Raw genomic sequence first — 16,453 nt, forward strand, 5'->3', positions numbered from 1 at the left:
AAATGGGGGAAACAACCTAAATTTCCGTCATCCGGTGAATGGATGGTTATAACATTGTATATCTATCTTCACAATGGAATCCTATTCATCAATAATGAGGAGTGAAGTACTGATACAGGCTGCAACGTGGATGAACTTGGAAACTTGATGTTAAGTGAAAGAAACTAGTCAAAAAGACCACATATTGCATAAGCCCATGTATGTGAAATGTCCAGAATAGGTAGGTAACTGTATAGAGACAGAAAATAGATTAGTGATTTCTCAGGGAGTGAGGCTGGGGGATAGGAGTGACTGCTAATTGGGCCGTGGTTTCTTTTGGGGGTGATGAAAATGTTCTAACTCAGATTGTGGTGGTGGTGGTGAGGTCTATAAATTTACTAAACACCATGAAACTACACATGTCACAAGAATGAATTTTATGATATGGAAATACTACCTCAATAAAGCTGTTAATGAAGATGGGAAGGTTACCAGTGTGCAGAGGACACTAGCAAGAGGTCCAGACCATGGTCATTGGAGAGGTCTGGACTAGGTATGTAACCAAAGAGCCTTGTGTAAAAAATTTTGCATACAAAGTCTTTATTTTAACAGGACATGAGTATAGAGGAACATGTAATCTTTAACCGGAAAACATTTCACTGCTGAGTTTTCTTTGAAATAATGTATCACGGTGAGAGTGCGCTGTTGGAATGTCCACCTTGACAGGTTGCTCTTCAGATTACTTTTCCCTCAGAACAAGTCGAGTTGTTTCCTTCTTCTTTTTTAAAACAACCATAAATAAATGGAAATTTTTGACATACTGTACAGCACAGTTTGTTTTTTTTTCTTTAGAGACTGTGGGAAATGTTTTAGATTTTATTCCATGTGGAATTCACAAACAAACAAGAAACATAACAAGAAAAGCCTGTCCAGTCTTACCCACTCTTTTTAACTTTTTCTGAAAGCTGGCTAAGATACCAAATCTGATTCTCTTTTTATCTACCCAAGGGCAAGGATCCTCATTAGCAAGGAGAAAGCTTGCAGAGCTAAGAGGACTAAGTGAAGAATTCAAGGTCATCTCACCAGGGCATGAAATGCTCACAAGGTGCCGAGTTGGCAGTAAGAAGCCAAATGTCCACGGAGTGAAACAGAATACATTTCAGTGCTCAACTTTCACCCGCATTGATCCCTTTCCTAAAAGTTTTGTTAATGAATGATTACAGAACACCAGAATGTGGGCAGGGGAGGAGGGGAGAGTTGAACCTTTGTTTTAATCACAGTGATGGCAGAAATAGTACTTTAGAAACCTGCACATCAGACTACTCGTTTCAATTCCAAAATAGCGTTATGATCAACCTGATCATCAATTCCAACGGTCAAAGAACACCAGTGCACAAAGAACTCTTGGACGTTGGTTACCTTCTCAACTTTATTGAGGTACAATTTACATACCATAAAATTCATCTATTTTAAGTATAGGATTCAAAGACTTTTAGTAAATTTAGAGAGTTGTGCAACCACCACCACAATTCAATTTTCTCTACAGAGAACATGGTTAGAATCTGAGAAGCTGAAAGAAATTAAAGAAAGGACTTACAGAAGGTGAAACGACCTGTTAAGAGTAAGATATACTGAGTTCAAGAACTTTTTAATTTTTTTTAAAAAAATGATACCATTTATACCATTATACCAAATTATAACATTTAAAAATGTTATACCTTTGGGATTCCCCCGGTGGTCCAGTGGTTAAGACTTCACCTTCCAATGCAGGGGGTGCAGGTTTGATCCCTGGTCGGGAAGCTAAGATCCCACATGCATCACAGCCAAAAAACCAAAACATAAAACAGAAGAAATATTATAACAAATTCAATAAAGACTTTAAAAAAATGTTATACCTTTTAGGTATATGTTCCTTACTTCTTATTTTAAAATTGAGGCACACCGTTACTGCTATTTCAGGGATATTACCAGAAATAATGGTAAGCTATTCTGGTGCCATCTATGTTTGCTTCAAAAAATAAAAAGCCTTTGATGCAAGAATTCTCAAAACATTTTAAAAACTGAAGTGTTTGAATTCTGCCTTAAAAATAATTGAAAAAAAGAATAAACCCTTGAGAGGTATTCAGAGATTTGGCTGCTTTATTTGGCAATAATGTCTTCCTTTAAGGAAAATGAAAAACAGATTCATAGAAGTAATCAAACAGGGCTTCCCTGGTGGCGCAGTGGTTGAGAGTCCGCCTGCCGATGCGGGGGACGCGGGTTCGTGCCCCGGTCTGGGAAGATCCCACATGCCGCGGAGCGGCTGGGCCCGTGAGCCATGGCCGCTGGGCCTGTGCGTCCGGAGCCTGCGCTCCGCAGTGGGAGAGGTCACAGCGGTGAGAGGTCTGCGTACCGCAAAATAAAAAAAAAAAAAAAAAAAAAAATAATCAAACAAAGTTGTGGGCCAAAATGATAATTATTCCCATAAAATGATAGTAAAGGGAGCTGTAATAAAGAAGAAAAAAACACGTTCTGTTTTTCTTGATCTGTATTGACTGGGTGTGTAATGGAACGTGTGTTTCTCCCACATTCCTTGGTTACCTGCTTCATTAAACAAAGAAGCTTACTTTTCTACTCTCACCCTCACAGGGCAAAAATGCATTCAATGAAGAAATGGCAAGACCAGGTCTAGACAATAAGCACTGGGGTCCACCGTAAACACAGTTCCTCCAGCTATAAACTCCGTGTAACTGACAATGACGCTCGACGCAGTCTTTGGGCCACCAAGGAAACCATCAAGACTTCTTCAATACAAGGTTGTCTATGGTGACCAAGAGAATTATAGAGTTATGGTCATATTCCAAGTAACTCTGGATAATTATTAAGTAATCAAAGGGCGTTTAGCCCTAAATTATTCTGTACATCATCTGACAACGACCAAATCATCTGGAGAATAGCAGTGTTAACCCGCATATAGTCTGAGTAGATGGTTTTATGCATTCATTCATTTACTCAGTCAGTCAACTGATATTTACTAAGTTTTTAATATAAGCCTCATAGAGTTTACATAGCATGAATCTTTTTATTTGGTCCAACATATGAAGGCCACAGAAAGAATTTCTTCTGAACAACTTTACTTTTCCCTGTAATGACAACATTTAATAACTGTGAATGTGCCATGATCTTTACGTAAAGAAAATTCACTGAGTTACCCTACAGTTAATAGCCAAAAAAGTCTATCAATTACATTTAATCCAAATCTGACACCTTTTCTCCACTATCATTTTCCCCCAAAAGACATATAATTATTTCAGTCAATTTCAAGCAGCCCTGACTTTTAGAACAGTTATTCTTTTCCAGGTGTTCACAGACGTGAGATTTATAGCAGGAGGTTGGGAAGAAAGAACTTTTGGTTCCCATCTAACTTTTCTGGACTTGGTAAGTGAAATGAAAAAAGCAATTTGAACGATCCTAAGGAGGAAAACCGGAAATGAGGGGCTGGGATGTGTGGGGCAGAGTCTCTCGCTCCCTACATGGACCTTTATGGCAGAGCTGCTTTCCCCTGGCTTCAAAGGCACCTGGCCAGTCACCCACAGGCCCAGTTATGGCTATAGGGACACGGCATAAAGCTCACACGACACCAAAATCCCAGACACATGCCTCTAGGTGACTGATAGGAGACAGAATCTCTCGCATAAGCCTTAGTGAAACACTTCAGACTGGAATTTACATACAGTCAGAGAAATGAAAGCAAGAGCGTGCAAATGCCCCATCCAAGGTCGCTGAGTAAGCCAGTGTGTAGGCCAAGTCAATCCGTCCTCAGCTCACTATGTAAACTAGTAAATTCCACCGTCTGCATGGAAAGCCTCAGACTGAATTTCTGGGGAAATGTCATCTTTTTCAGACAGCGCTCTCTGTAGTTTTATAGAGATTTAAAAATCGTGTTACAGTATTTTTTTTATTGGGTTTTATGGTATTTTTGTAACTTATTCATAGCTCTGTATCTGAAAACACTTTGTGGATTTGGATTTCATGGATGAAAATATTTATATTCTTAATGATAAACACAATAGCAGACACATTTTGTTATACATTGTTCTTAGCTTTTACTATAATGTGTATTGACAATGGATATTAAGTGTACTCACATTTTAAGAAATCCATTATTTTTCTGTGAAGTTTCATGGAAAGATAAACAAAACGCAGTTCCAAGTTAAACATACTTCATTAATGACGGTAACATACTAACATTAAGGTCCAATTTTTGCTACTCAAGACACATCAAAGTGCTAAAACTGGCTCAAAATCAGAATAGTTGTTAAAAAATAAGCCCCTGATTTGACTCCTAGCAGCCTTTATTCTTTCCTAGGGCCATATGCTCCCCATGGAAAACATCAGCCCTATCGTGGCATTTGGGCATTATCTAGTGAAACGTGTCCCATTTGCATGTCACTTCCAGATTCGGGGCAAAAGGTCAGGTTAGAAGCATTTTTCCTGTTTCCTATCCACCCTCCCATCTTCTCTCCTGCCCCTGGCAATGCTCACTCAATCCTGGAAAAAAACTTTCAAGGCAAACATACATTTCTAGAAGCCACGCTAAATAACAACAATTCTGGGTTGAAAATTTCCACAGGTGATCTGCTTTCTGCCCTCTCCCTCTCCCCTTCAGTATATGTGTTTCCGATATGCCTGGTGTGAAGTCCTCAAGACCAAGAATTAGAGGTCATAACAGCTCATTTGAAAGCCACCAATGAGAAGCAAGCCTCCATGTATCTCTCTGCATTCCTGCGATTTCACTAAATAATAGAAGAAGAAGCCCAGTACACAAAAGGACCAAAATGCCTATGGAAGCTCATTGTCAAGTTACTGTCTGGAACATTCAAGTTGCTGTTGCTAATTAAAGTCACATTACTGAGACTAAGACTTACAGGGAAAAGAATTCTGAAAACAAGGTATCAGAGATATTTTGTTTAAAATGTACTGGACTCAGGGACTTCCCTGGTGGTCCCGTGGTAGAGAATCTGCCTTCCTCCAATGCAGGGGATGTGGGTTCGATCCCTGGTTGGGAAAATAAGATCCCACATGCCACAGACAACTAAGCCCACGCGCCTCAACTAGAGAGCCCACATGTCGCAAACTACAGAGTCCACATGCTCTGGAGCCTGCGTGCCACAACTAGAGAGAAGCCCGTCCCGCAACAAAGGAGCTTGCATGCCACAATGAAGTTCCCGCCTGTTGCAACTAAGCCCCGACACAGCCAAAATAAATAAATAAATATTAAAAGAAAATGTACTGGCCTCACACAGATAAGCTTTCTTCTTTCTTTCCTTCCTCCTTTCTTTCTTCTTTCCTTCTTTATTTCTTTCTTTTCTTCTTTGTTGCAAAGATGCAGCTATATTTATTGAGTACAATTGATTGCTCTAAAAGCTTGCTGGGGCTTCCCTGGTGGCACAGTGGTCAAGGATCCGCCTGCCAATGCAGGGGTCACGGGTTCGAGCCCTGGTCTGGGAAGATCCCACATGCTGCGGAGCAACTAAGCCCGTGCGCCACAATTACTGAGCCTCTGCTCTAGAGCCCACGAGCCACAACTACTGAGCCCGCGTGCTGCAACTACTGAAGCCTGTGCGCCTAGAGCCTGTGCTCCACAGCAAGAGAAGCCACCGCAACGAGAAGCCTGCGTGCCACAACTAGAGAAAGACTGCGCACAGCAGCAAAGACACAACGCAGCCAAAACTAAAAATTAATAAATTTTAAATAAAAATTAAAAAAATAAAAGCTTGTTGAATTAAAGTACAATAATGGGACGCACCCAATATATTCTCTCTAGCAGTAGATTACTGTGGATGCTCAAAATGACTCAAATTTAAACAAAAGCAAGTCAGGACTTAAAATAAAACGCCTCTGAGTTTCAGAAATCAGAAGCAGAAGCTACAAGTTCCTTTAATAGCAACCACTGTTCATTGTATCCGAATAATTAAGGATGAGAAGCTAAAATATAACCATGGACATTCATCTACGACTGACATGCTTGTGATACTGGCTTACAAATCCTTGTATCTTCATTTTGTGACTAGCATCCTTTATGTCTTTTTTTCCCCTGGAGAGGAAAATAGAGTACTTTTGCAATGCCAAGGAAATGGGATGACAAACTGCTAAGACATTTGTATCCTTATTCAGTCTCACCCACTTGAGTGAGATGCAGAGTAATCTCAATGGATACAGTCATTATGTAAAGCTGAGAAGGAATTAAGCATCTAGGAATTTAAGACGGTCCATAAATTGTGATCCACGTCAGGACGCAACTGCTCATGGCCAATGACCAGGCATTAAATATGATTAATTCACAGATTTTGATAACAAGATCTGACAGAGGGAAATTATTGTCATTCCGCTCATATTTTCCATATGACAGTTTATTTCAATACTTCAAAATAGAAAATTATTACTAGAAGAATGTAAAGATGTGAGATCAAAGGGGGAAAGGAATACTTTGGAATCTGTGGAGGTCACCACTGCTGTGGAAGACAGTTAAGATGTGTTTCATTAATATTCTTCATGCGCCAACACCAAATGAGAGAGGCACCAATGTAAAGTGGTACCATTTTGAAATGCTCCAGATCAGAGTGGGGCAGCTGAGCATTGTAACAAAACTGTCCAAGGATGATCGGTTACTCTGATGCAGCATTATGCCCTAAGAGATCGTAATATTGAGGACTACTTGACATTTTCATTTAGAATATCTTATGACTAAGATCCAAAAGAAGCCAATATAAGCTCTCTATTGAATACTTAACTCTGTCTTATTGTGGGTATCTTGTAATCTACATCTCAGTAATTATGATCTCAATGTCTTTACAGCCTCACACTTTTGTGCCGTGAATACATCTATTAGAATTTAGATCATAACGAGGTACATTGTCCAGACTTATGCACAGAATAAAAATAGTAACTAGAAAACTCACAGCAAAAGGAGAGAATAATAATTAATCTTTTAGCAAATTGGATTATTCTTATACATTTCCTTCCCCTTCTGTGAAAAAGAATGGTCCCGCAGTTTAAAAGAAATCTTTTAAACTGTGACGCAGTTTAAATGAAGCACCCCAGTTCATTTCCAGCTTAATGGGAAGGGGACAAATTTATAGGATAAGAAAATCAACCAACCCAAAAAACATCTTCAAGGCAACTCATTTATTAACATTCCTCAAATATACAAAACTGAAAAAGTAAGAATAACTCTCTACACTATTTTTCAAAGAGGGACACAGTGATGTAAATTTATGAAGACTTCTTTCTAGAAATATTACTTAAGCAAGTATCTTGTAAAGTAAATATTAGGTGATTGAGTACATCATTTGAACAATATTTTAGTCCAATCACACCTGAATTGATTATACTGGACAGTAAATAAATATTAATAGCAAAATTACCACATAAGTATCATGAACTTAATTCTTATCGTACTTCAATGAACAACACCATATAAATGTTAGACTAAAGGAAGAAAATGATAATTGAATGTAACCGTTCTCCCAAGACTGGGTCCTTACTAATATGTAACTGTGGTTCTGCGACTTCCTGAAATGTTTCTTCCCATCATGCTGTGTGGTGAAAAGACTCATCACTGAGATTTCCACAGACGCCAGCAGGAAAGCAGCCCAAAACAAGGCTGCAGGGACTGATGTGAGAAATGCCTCCTTCAAATGAGATTTCCCAAATGACACGGCACCGGAAAAATTCCACTGGACTGTCTGAACTGGGAAATGGGTTCTGTGAACTATAATTATCAGAGTATGAACAAAGATGTTTCATGAAAATAGGTTTATTCATCTTAGGAGGAAAATAATCCTCTTTGCTTGATTCCAAACATGGGATATTTCTCAGAGAGTAAGTTCTAATAGTGGTACTTGCTAACACAAAATACACCCTGACATGTAGAATTTTATTGCTTTAGAAAAAGAGAAAGACTTCAGAGAACACTTACAACTTCATACCTGTTACTTTCCTTTAACCCGTGACTTCTCTTCTTGTATCAAACATTTAAAACTTATGTATAACCTCTCCTATCCTGTGCCTTCTGAATAATCCATGATATCGCTTTCTGTGAATCTTCTCTTTTAAGTAATGTTGGCTTTCTACATTGTGGGACTTAATCATATTTCATAGTTTTGTGAAAAGGTAATTAGCTACCCTATCAGTCTAGAACTCCAACATCCCAGAATATAGGAATTTGAAAGCATCAACAGGACACAAAGAGTTCATCATTTTCATAAATTTGAAAAATGTCCCTCCAACCTTCCCCTTGAAGTTAGGTGACAGAGACTGAGGTCTCTTTCAGAAGTCATAGCCCACAGTAACTCATTTCTGGATGACTCCATGTCTTACTTCTTTTGTGTCCTTCAACAGGCTAACATGAAGAAGACGCCAAGACATTTATTAGGTGTTGTTAATTTAGTTGTTAACCACATAAATCCTCCAAGTTCCTATTGGGGTAAAAATGTATTTTTTTAAAAAACAGAGTTCTCAAATCATATTATTTTACATAAAAACAGTATTTACAATTTATGTAGCAGTCACCAAGCTACGTAGTTCATTTAATTTTCATAGGATTGCTATGAAATAGGTATTCTGATAATCACCATTTTACCAACAAAGATATTGAAGTTGAGAAATGGTAAAGACCTTGCCTTGGAGCAAAGAGCCAGCGAATAACAAAGGTGGGATTTGAAATTAGAACGATCTAATTCATAACCTGTATTACAAACCCTGCCACCACAAGAATCTTAGTCTGCTATGTTATAATTGTTTTACTGTAGACTGTATAGGGTTGAACTGTATTACTACTCCCAAAATTATATTTTCAGGGTGTTATTCTGAGTAAAATACTCTTTTAGGATTTCTGCTTCCAGATATACCCTTTCACCTGAAATAAAACAAACAAACAAAAAAAATCTAGACAAAACATGTGAAACAATAGCTTTAAGACACTGGATATCAGACGTGAAGAACAGTGTCCCTGAGATACAGGAAATGAATGGGATGAATTTACGGTTGCTGCATCTCACTGCGTGGAGTGGATGTCCAGACTGTAGTGCCGGGGAGAATGTTTTGCTCCTGGCTTGAAGAGACTGAGCTTGGAGTCTGAAGAGGTAAAGAAGGTAGAATGCCAGGGAGAAAACTGTACAAACAAGAAGACTTAAAATCGGCAGAGGTTCCCCTTTGGAGATTTAGCAAAAGCATACACATTAGGAAGTGACCCAAGTCTAGAGAAAGAACCACCAAAACGGCTACAGGCAAGATTTCTCCAGACTTACATAGAGATGGAAATAGTACGCATACTCATGGGACATAAGGAAGAATATTCAGAAGCATCTTGAATAGCAATGGAACCAAATCAACCCCAGACTAAAAGCTGCTGTGGTCCCGCCTACAAACTTCATTTACATGGTTTCTCACTTCTTTTTTGTCAACTTAGGGTTCCTTGTCTGAACCATGAGAAAGAATAAAATACAATGATGAATTGCCAAACATACAAATAGTCAGTAAGTCTTATGCAGGTATGCTGGGATTTGACACTGATATCTGCCGCTAAGTTATGCCAGAGTTCTTGCGATATTCTCCGCCACACAGAAATCCAGTGCTTTAAGTGATTAATCCTCCTTTCCTATCAAGAAGATACTCGGAGGAAACTCTGAGAGATCCCCATTTTTGTAGAGATTTTAAAAAGTGCCAAAGGTCTATCATCTACACTAGAAGAAATAATCTCTGAGAGGCTTTGCCAATAGATGAGTGTAATAAAACGAGCGGACATACCCTTTCTTTCAAATGTGGTCCCGCTTTCAAAGGCATGCTGCCGTGTGCATCGTGAGCTGGCTGCCTGCAGTAGCATGTGAGGTAGCCCAAAACTGACTGCTTCAGACGGAGACAGACCCTCTAATTGTGGCTGTAACAGGACCTGAGAGATGGAAGACAATGGTATTGTTTAACTCAGAACTGGGACGATGTGGCAGAGCAGAAAGGTAGAAAGAAGCTCTTCCACGTAACTTTTTTCTGGAATAAGGCAGGGCGTAAATAAATAGTAAAATTTTCCTCTGCCGTGTGCTAGGAAGATTATCCCATAACCCTCAGTTTCTCAGTGTGGTTTTTCTCTTTTGCTTTCCTCTTAGATTTTTGTATTTGTATCCTAGAAGGTGTGTGCTTTGGTATATAGTTCTGAGATGAAATAAGGTCCTGGAAGCTCCTTAGCCCTTACTCTGCTCCCTGCACCACACACAGTATCTCTAATGAGAGGCTCTATAGGGATATCGGCTCGGTGCTTTGTGACCGCCTGGAGGGGTGGGATAGGGAGGGTGGGAGGGAGGGAGACGCAAGAGGGAAGAGATATGGGAACATATGGATATGTATAACTGATTCACTTTGTTATAAAGCAGAAACTAACACACCATTGTAAAGCAATTATACCCCAATAAAGATGTTAAAAAAAAAAAAAGTAGAAAGAAAGTTGAATACAAGCTTCGCACAGGAAATATTCACCAACCACAATCTGCTGGTCACACATCCAATGTACACTCATATTATGGATGGTTGCATGGTCACTCGGTAGAAAAACTGGACCCAACTTTGATAAGATAGCCCAGGACTCACTTCACAGAAACACAACACTTGAGAATCCAACCTGGGTTCCATGCTTTCCTCTTAAGGAAATACCAGAGGTACCAAGTGAAGGAGGAAACATTGTCCTGGCTTTGAACCTCTGCAACTGCTACAAGAGGGAGCCTGGTGTAATTGACACAAACGGGCAGCTATATCCTTTTGCCAATGAAAGTATCACTTTAAACAGTATTTCTTCAAAGGAAGGAAACCTGTCGTGTATCGCGGGGTCCCTTTGCCTTCGGTTTTACTTCGTGCTTTTAAAATGCCTATACTGTCTGGTATGTGAAATAAGAAGTGGTGAGTTAGGGGGTGTGTCAGGTGTCACAACCGCATCACCTGCATCTGCTCACCGATGTTACAAACACCACAGTTCCGCGTGGAGCTCCAGCATCACTTCCATCAGCGGGGCTAAAACCAGTAAGAGCACATCATGATTGATAATAAAGGTGATTCCACTCTTTATTGATTAAGGAAGGAAATATTTTTTAAATGTGGTATAGCCAATACAATCATTGTTTTCACACAATTCTTGCAGCAATGTATAGATCGACTCTTTCAGGGTTTTCAACTTCCATGGCTTTCTTCACACGTTCATCCAGTTCTAGAAGATCTTGCCCACACGGACACTGCAGCAGATCATCTTGTACTTGGAGGTCCCTGGAATGGTTTTCTCTGCAGGATGCATGTAAATGATATTGCTTCTGTTGTCTTTAAAAATCCCAACTTCTTCGGGATTTTTATCTAACCAGTTCTCACCATATGACCAACTCAGCTCAGCTGGATGGCTTTATGATAAGGCATCATGTAGCATTCCTTTCACAGGATAACACATATGAATGCCTGCCTAGCAACAGCAAAATTAGGGGAGCTGAACTTCTTAAGCATTTGGTATTGATTATCCCTGTAATGACACTAAGGCAGACACGCACCGCCTGCTCTCTTGCGTTCTCCACATAGTTTAAAAATTCATCATATATCTAAGCTCCTGTAGCCTGAGATCTACAAGTCTGATTTCTAAATGAAACCTTTTCTGACAGTCTACTGCCATTCAAAGCTTTGGACATTTTTACCCTGAGGAATTTTATCTTGGGAGAAATGGGGCAGTGGAATATTGATGAAACATACAAAGGTGCCTTCATGGAAATGAATTTCCTTCTGAGATATTCCAGAGGCACATAAAAAGGAAAGGCCAGGCACCTCTCATGGACTCAGTCAACTTTGAACCATTTCTCTTTCAGGGTGGCTGATACCAGATATTAATTTCACTGTTAGAAACACAAAGTTTTCATCATTCCATTTATATTGTCACAAATAAAAGGGGCCACTGAGAAACATTTTACTTTTCTGGAATGAAAAATCGTCTATCATACTTTTTTTTTTTTTTTGATGTGGACCATTTTTAAAGTCATTATTGAATGTGTTACAAAACTGCTTCAGTTTTACGTTTTGATTTTTGTCCGCGAGGTACGTGGGATCCTAATTCCCCAACCAGGGAGCAAATCCACACCCCCTGCATTGGAAGGAGAAGTCTTAACAACTGGACCGCCAGGGAAGCCCCTATCATACTTTTTTAAAAGTAACAAGAAATAGAAAAATAATTACCCATAATTTTATTATCCAAAAGAAATTATTAATGACATTTAAGTTTATTTTTCTAGTCTTTTTCCTATGAAATTTTAAAAGATTGAGCTCATACAGTATGTACAATTTTGCATCATGCTTTCTTGCACATCACATTTTTTTAGAAACAGATGAATTAATTTTAATAATGTTTTTATCTAACCCAATAAATCCATAATGCTATGTAAAATGTTCCTGTTTCTTTGCGGCAACTTTTTTATTTAACATTTTTATTGGGGTATAATTGCTTTAAATGTTGTGTTAGTTTTTGCTATATAACAAAGGGAATCAGCTATATGTATACATATATTCCCATATCTCCTCCATCTTGTGTCTCCCTCCCACACTCCCTATCCCACCCCTCTAGGTGGTCACAAAACACGGAGCTGATCTCCCTGTGCTGTGCGGCTGCTTCCCACTAGCTATCTATTTTACATTTGGTAGTGTATATATGTCCATGCCACTCTCTCACTTTGTCCCAGTTTACCCTTCCCCTTCCCCGTGTCCTCAAGTCCATTCTCTATGTCTGCATCTTTAATCCTGTCCTGCCCTTAGGTTTTTCAGAACCTTTTTTTTTTTTTTTTTAGATTCCATATATATGTGTTAGCATACAGTATTTGTTTTTCTCTGTCTGACTTACTTCACTCTGTATGACACACTCTAGGTCCAACCACCTCACTACAAATAACTCAATTTCATTTCTTTTTATGGCTGAGTAATATTCCATTGTATATATGTGCCCCATCTTCTTTATCCATTCATCTGTCGATGGACACTTAGGTTGCTTCCATGTCATGGCTGTTGTAGATAGAGCTGCAATGAACATTGTGGTACATGACTGTTTTTGAATTATGGTTTTCTCAGAGTATATGCCCAGTCGTGGGATTGCTGGGTCATAAAGTAGTTCTATTTTTAGTTTTTAAGGAACTTCCATACTGTTCTCCATAGTGGCTGTATCAATTTACATTCCCACCAATAGTGCAAGAGGGTTCCCTTTTCTCCACACCTCTCCAGCATTTATTGATTGTAGATTTTTTGATGATGGCCATTCTGACTGGTGTGAGGTGATACCTCATTGTAGTTTTGACTTGCAATTCTCTAATGATTAGTGATGTTGAGCATCCTTTCATGTGTTTGTTGCCAATCTGTATATCTTCTTTGGAGAAATGTCTATTTAGGTTTTCTGCCCATTTTTGGATTGGATTGTTTGTTTTTTTGATATTGAGCTGCATGAGCTGCTTGTATATTTTGGAGATAAATCCTTTGTCAGTTACTTTGTTTGCAAATATTTTCTCCCATTCTGAGGGTTGTCTTTTCATCATTTATGGTTTCGTTTGCTGTGCAAAAGCTTTTAAATTTCATTAGGTCCCATTTGTTTATTTTTGTTCTTATTTCCATTTCTCTAGGAGGTAGGTCAAAAAGGATATTGCTGTCATTTATGTCATAGAGAGTTCTGCCTATGTTTTCCTTTAAGAGTTTTACAGTGCCTGGCCTTACATTTACATCTTTAATCCATTTTGAGTTTATTTTTGTGTACGGTGTTAAGGAGTGTTCTAACTTCATTCTTTTTTTTTTTTTTTTTTTGGAGTATGCGGGCCTCTCACTGCTGTGGCCTCTCTCGTTGCAGAGGACAGGCTCCAGATGCGCAGGCTCAGCGGCCATGGCTCACGGGCCCAGCTGCTCTGTGGCACATGGAATCCTCCCAGACCGGGGCAAGAACCTGCGTCCCCTGCATTGGCAGGCAGACTCCCAACCACTGCACCACCAGGGAAGCCCTAAATTCATTCTTTTACATGTAGCTGTCCAGTTTCCCCAGCACCAATTATTGAAGAGGCTGTCTTTTCTCCATTGTATATTCTTGCCTCCTTTATCAAAGATAAGGTGACCATATGTACATGGGTTTATCTCTGGGCTTTCTATCCTGCTCCATTGATCTATATTTCTATTTTTGTGCTAGTACCACACTGTCTTGATTACTGTAGCTTTGAAATATAATCTGAAGTCAAGGAGCCTGATTCCTCCAGCTCCGTTTTTCTTCCTCAAGATTGCTTTGGCTATTCAGAGTCTTTTGTGTTTCCATACAAACTGTGAAATTTTTTTGTTCTAGTTCTGTGAAAAATGCCTTTGGTTGTTTGATAGGGATTGCACTGAATCTGTAGATTGCTTTGGGTAGTATATTCATTTTCACAATATTGATTCTTCCAATCCAAGAACATGGTATAGCTCTCCATCTGTTTGTATCATCTTTAATTTCTTTCATCAGTGTCTTATAATTTTCTGCATACAGGTCTTTTGTCTCGTTAGGTAGGTTTATTCCTAGGTATTTTATTCTTTTTGTTGCAATGGTAAATGGGAGTGTTTCCTTGATTTCTCTTTCAGATTTTTCATCATTAGTATATAGGAATGCCAGAGATTTCTGTGCATTAATTTTGTATCCTGCTACTTTACCAAATTCATTCATTAGCTGTAGTAGTTTTCTGGGAGCATCTTTAGGATTCTCTATGTATAGTATCATGTCATCTGCAAACAGTGACAGCTTTACTTCTTCTTTTCCAATTTGGATTCCTTTTATTTCTTTTTCTTCTCTGATTGCTGTGGCTAAAACTTCCAAAACTATGTTGAATAAGAGTGGTGAGAGTAGGCAACCTTGTCTTGGTCCTGATCTTAGTGGAAATGGTTTCAGTTTTTCACCATTGAGAATGATGTTGGCTGTGGGTTTGTCATATATGGCCTTTATTATGTTGAGGTAAGTTCCCTCTATGCCCACTTTCTGGAGGGTTTTTATCATAAATGGGTGTTAAATTTTGTTGAAAGTTTTTTCTGCATTTATTGAGATGATCATATGGTTTTTATACTTGTTTGTTAATATGGTGTATCACATTGATTGATTTGCGTATATTGAAGAATCCTTGCATTCCTGGGATAAGCCTCACTTGATCATGGTGTATGATCCTTTTAATGGCTGTTGGATTCTGTTTGCTAGTATTTTGTTGAGGATTTTTGCATCTGTGTTCATCAATGATATTGGCCTGTAGTTTTCTTTCTTTGTCTGGTTTTGGTATCACAGTGGTGGTGGCCTCGTAGAATGAGTTTGGGAGTGTTCCTCCCTCTGCTATATTTTGGAAGAGTTTGAGAAGGATAGGTGTTAGCTCTTCTCTAAATGTTTGATAGAATTTGCCTGTGAAGCCAGCTGATCCTAGGCTTTTGGTTGTTGGAAGATTTTTAATCACAGTCTCAATTTCAGTGTTTGTGATTAGTCTGTTTATATTTTCTATTTCTTCCTGGTTCAGTCTTGGAAGGTTGTGCTTTTCTAGGAATTTATCCATTTCTTCCAGGTTGTCCATTTTATTGGCATAGAGTTACTTGTAGTAATCTCTCATGATCCTTTGTATTTCTGCAGTGTCAGTTGTTACTTCTCCTTTTTTATTTCTAATTCTGTTGATTTGAGTCTTTTTTTTTCTTGATGAGTCTGGCTAATGGTTTATCAGTTTTGTTTATCTTCTCAAAGAACCAGCTTTTAGTTTTATTGATCTTTGCTATCATTTCCTTCATTTCTTTTTCATTTATTTCTGATCTAATCTTTATGATTTCTTGCCTTCTGCCAACTTTGGGGGTTTTTTGTTCTTCTTTCTCTAATCACTTTATGTGTAAGGTTAGGTTGTTTATTTGAGATTTTTCTTGTTTCTTGAGGTAGGATTGTATTGCCATAAATTTCCCTCTTAGAACTGCTTTTGCTGCATTCCATAGGTTTTTGGGTCATAGTGTTTTCATTGTCATTTGTTTCTAGGTATTTTTTGATTTCCTCTTTGGTTTCTTCAGTGATCTCTTGTTTATTTAGTAGTGTATTTTTTAACTTCCATGTGTTTGTATTTTTTACAGTTTTTTTTCCTGTAATTGATATCTAGTCTCATAGAATTGTTGCACATAACATTTTATGTGTTTCCCCATATCATTAAAAAATCCTTAAAAGGACTCCATGTTATTCCATAAATGAATGCATTTTAATTCATTAATCACATTCCTATTGTTGGATATTTAAATTATTTATAATTTTCTCAATTATTAATAATCTTTAGTAAACATCTTTGGATGTAAAACCACGACAGATTCTCAAATTACCTCCTTATGCAATACAGATTTGTGAAATTTTAATTATGGAATTAAAGTTATGATCTTTAAAGTTCCTCACACATTTTGTCAAATTGCTTTTCAGAAAAAAATTCAC

General features: G+C 38.3%; 1 long non-coding RNA gene across 3 annotated transcripts in view; it reads right to left on the bottom strand.

The window, feature by feature from the left end:
- Positions 1 to 16,453, bottom strand: part of LOC109549634 (uncharacterized) — a 259,103-nt gene that overhangs the window by 31,913 nt on the left and 210,737 nt on the right. For all 3 annotated transcript variants that reach the window (XR_012330408.1, XR_012330407.1, XR_012330409.1), the window contains 2 exons: positions 9,769 to 9,910; positions 1,698 to 1,779 (listed from right to left, as the gene is read on the bottom strand). This is a non-coding gene — a long non-coding RNA (uncharacterized lncRNA). The remainder of the gene's footprint in view (positions 1 to 1,697; positions 1,780 to 9,768; positions 9,911 to 16,453) is intronic.

The sequence above is a fragment of the Tursiops truncatus genome, chromosome 2 (genome assembly GCF_011762595.2).
Source record: "Tursiops truncatus isolate mTurTru1 chromosome 2, mTurTru1.mat.Y, whole genome shotgun sequence".
Lineage (NCBI taxonomy): Eukaryota > Metazoa > Chordata > Mammalia > Artiodactyla > Delphinidae > Tursiops > Tursiops truncatus.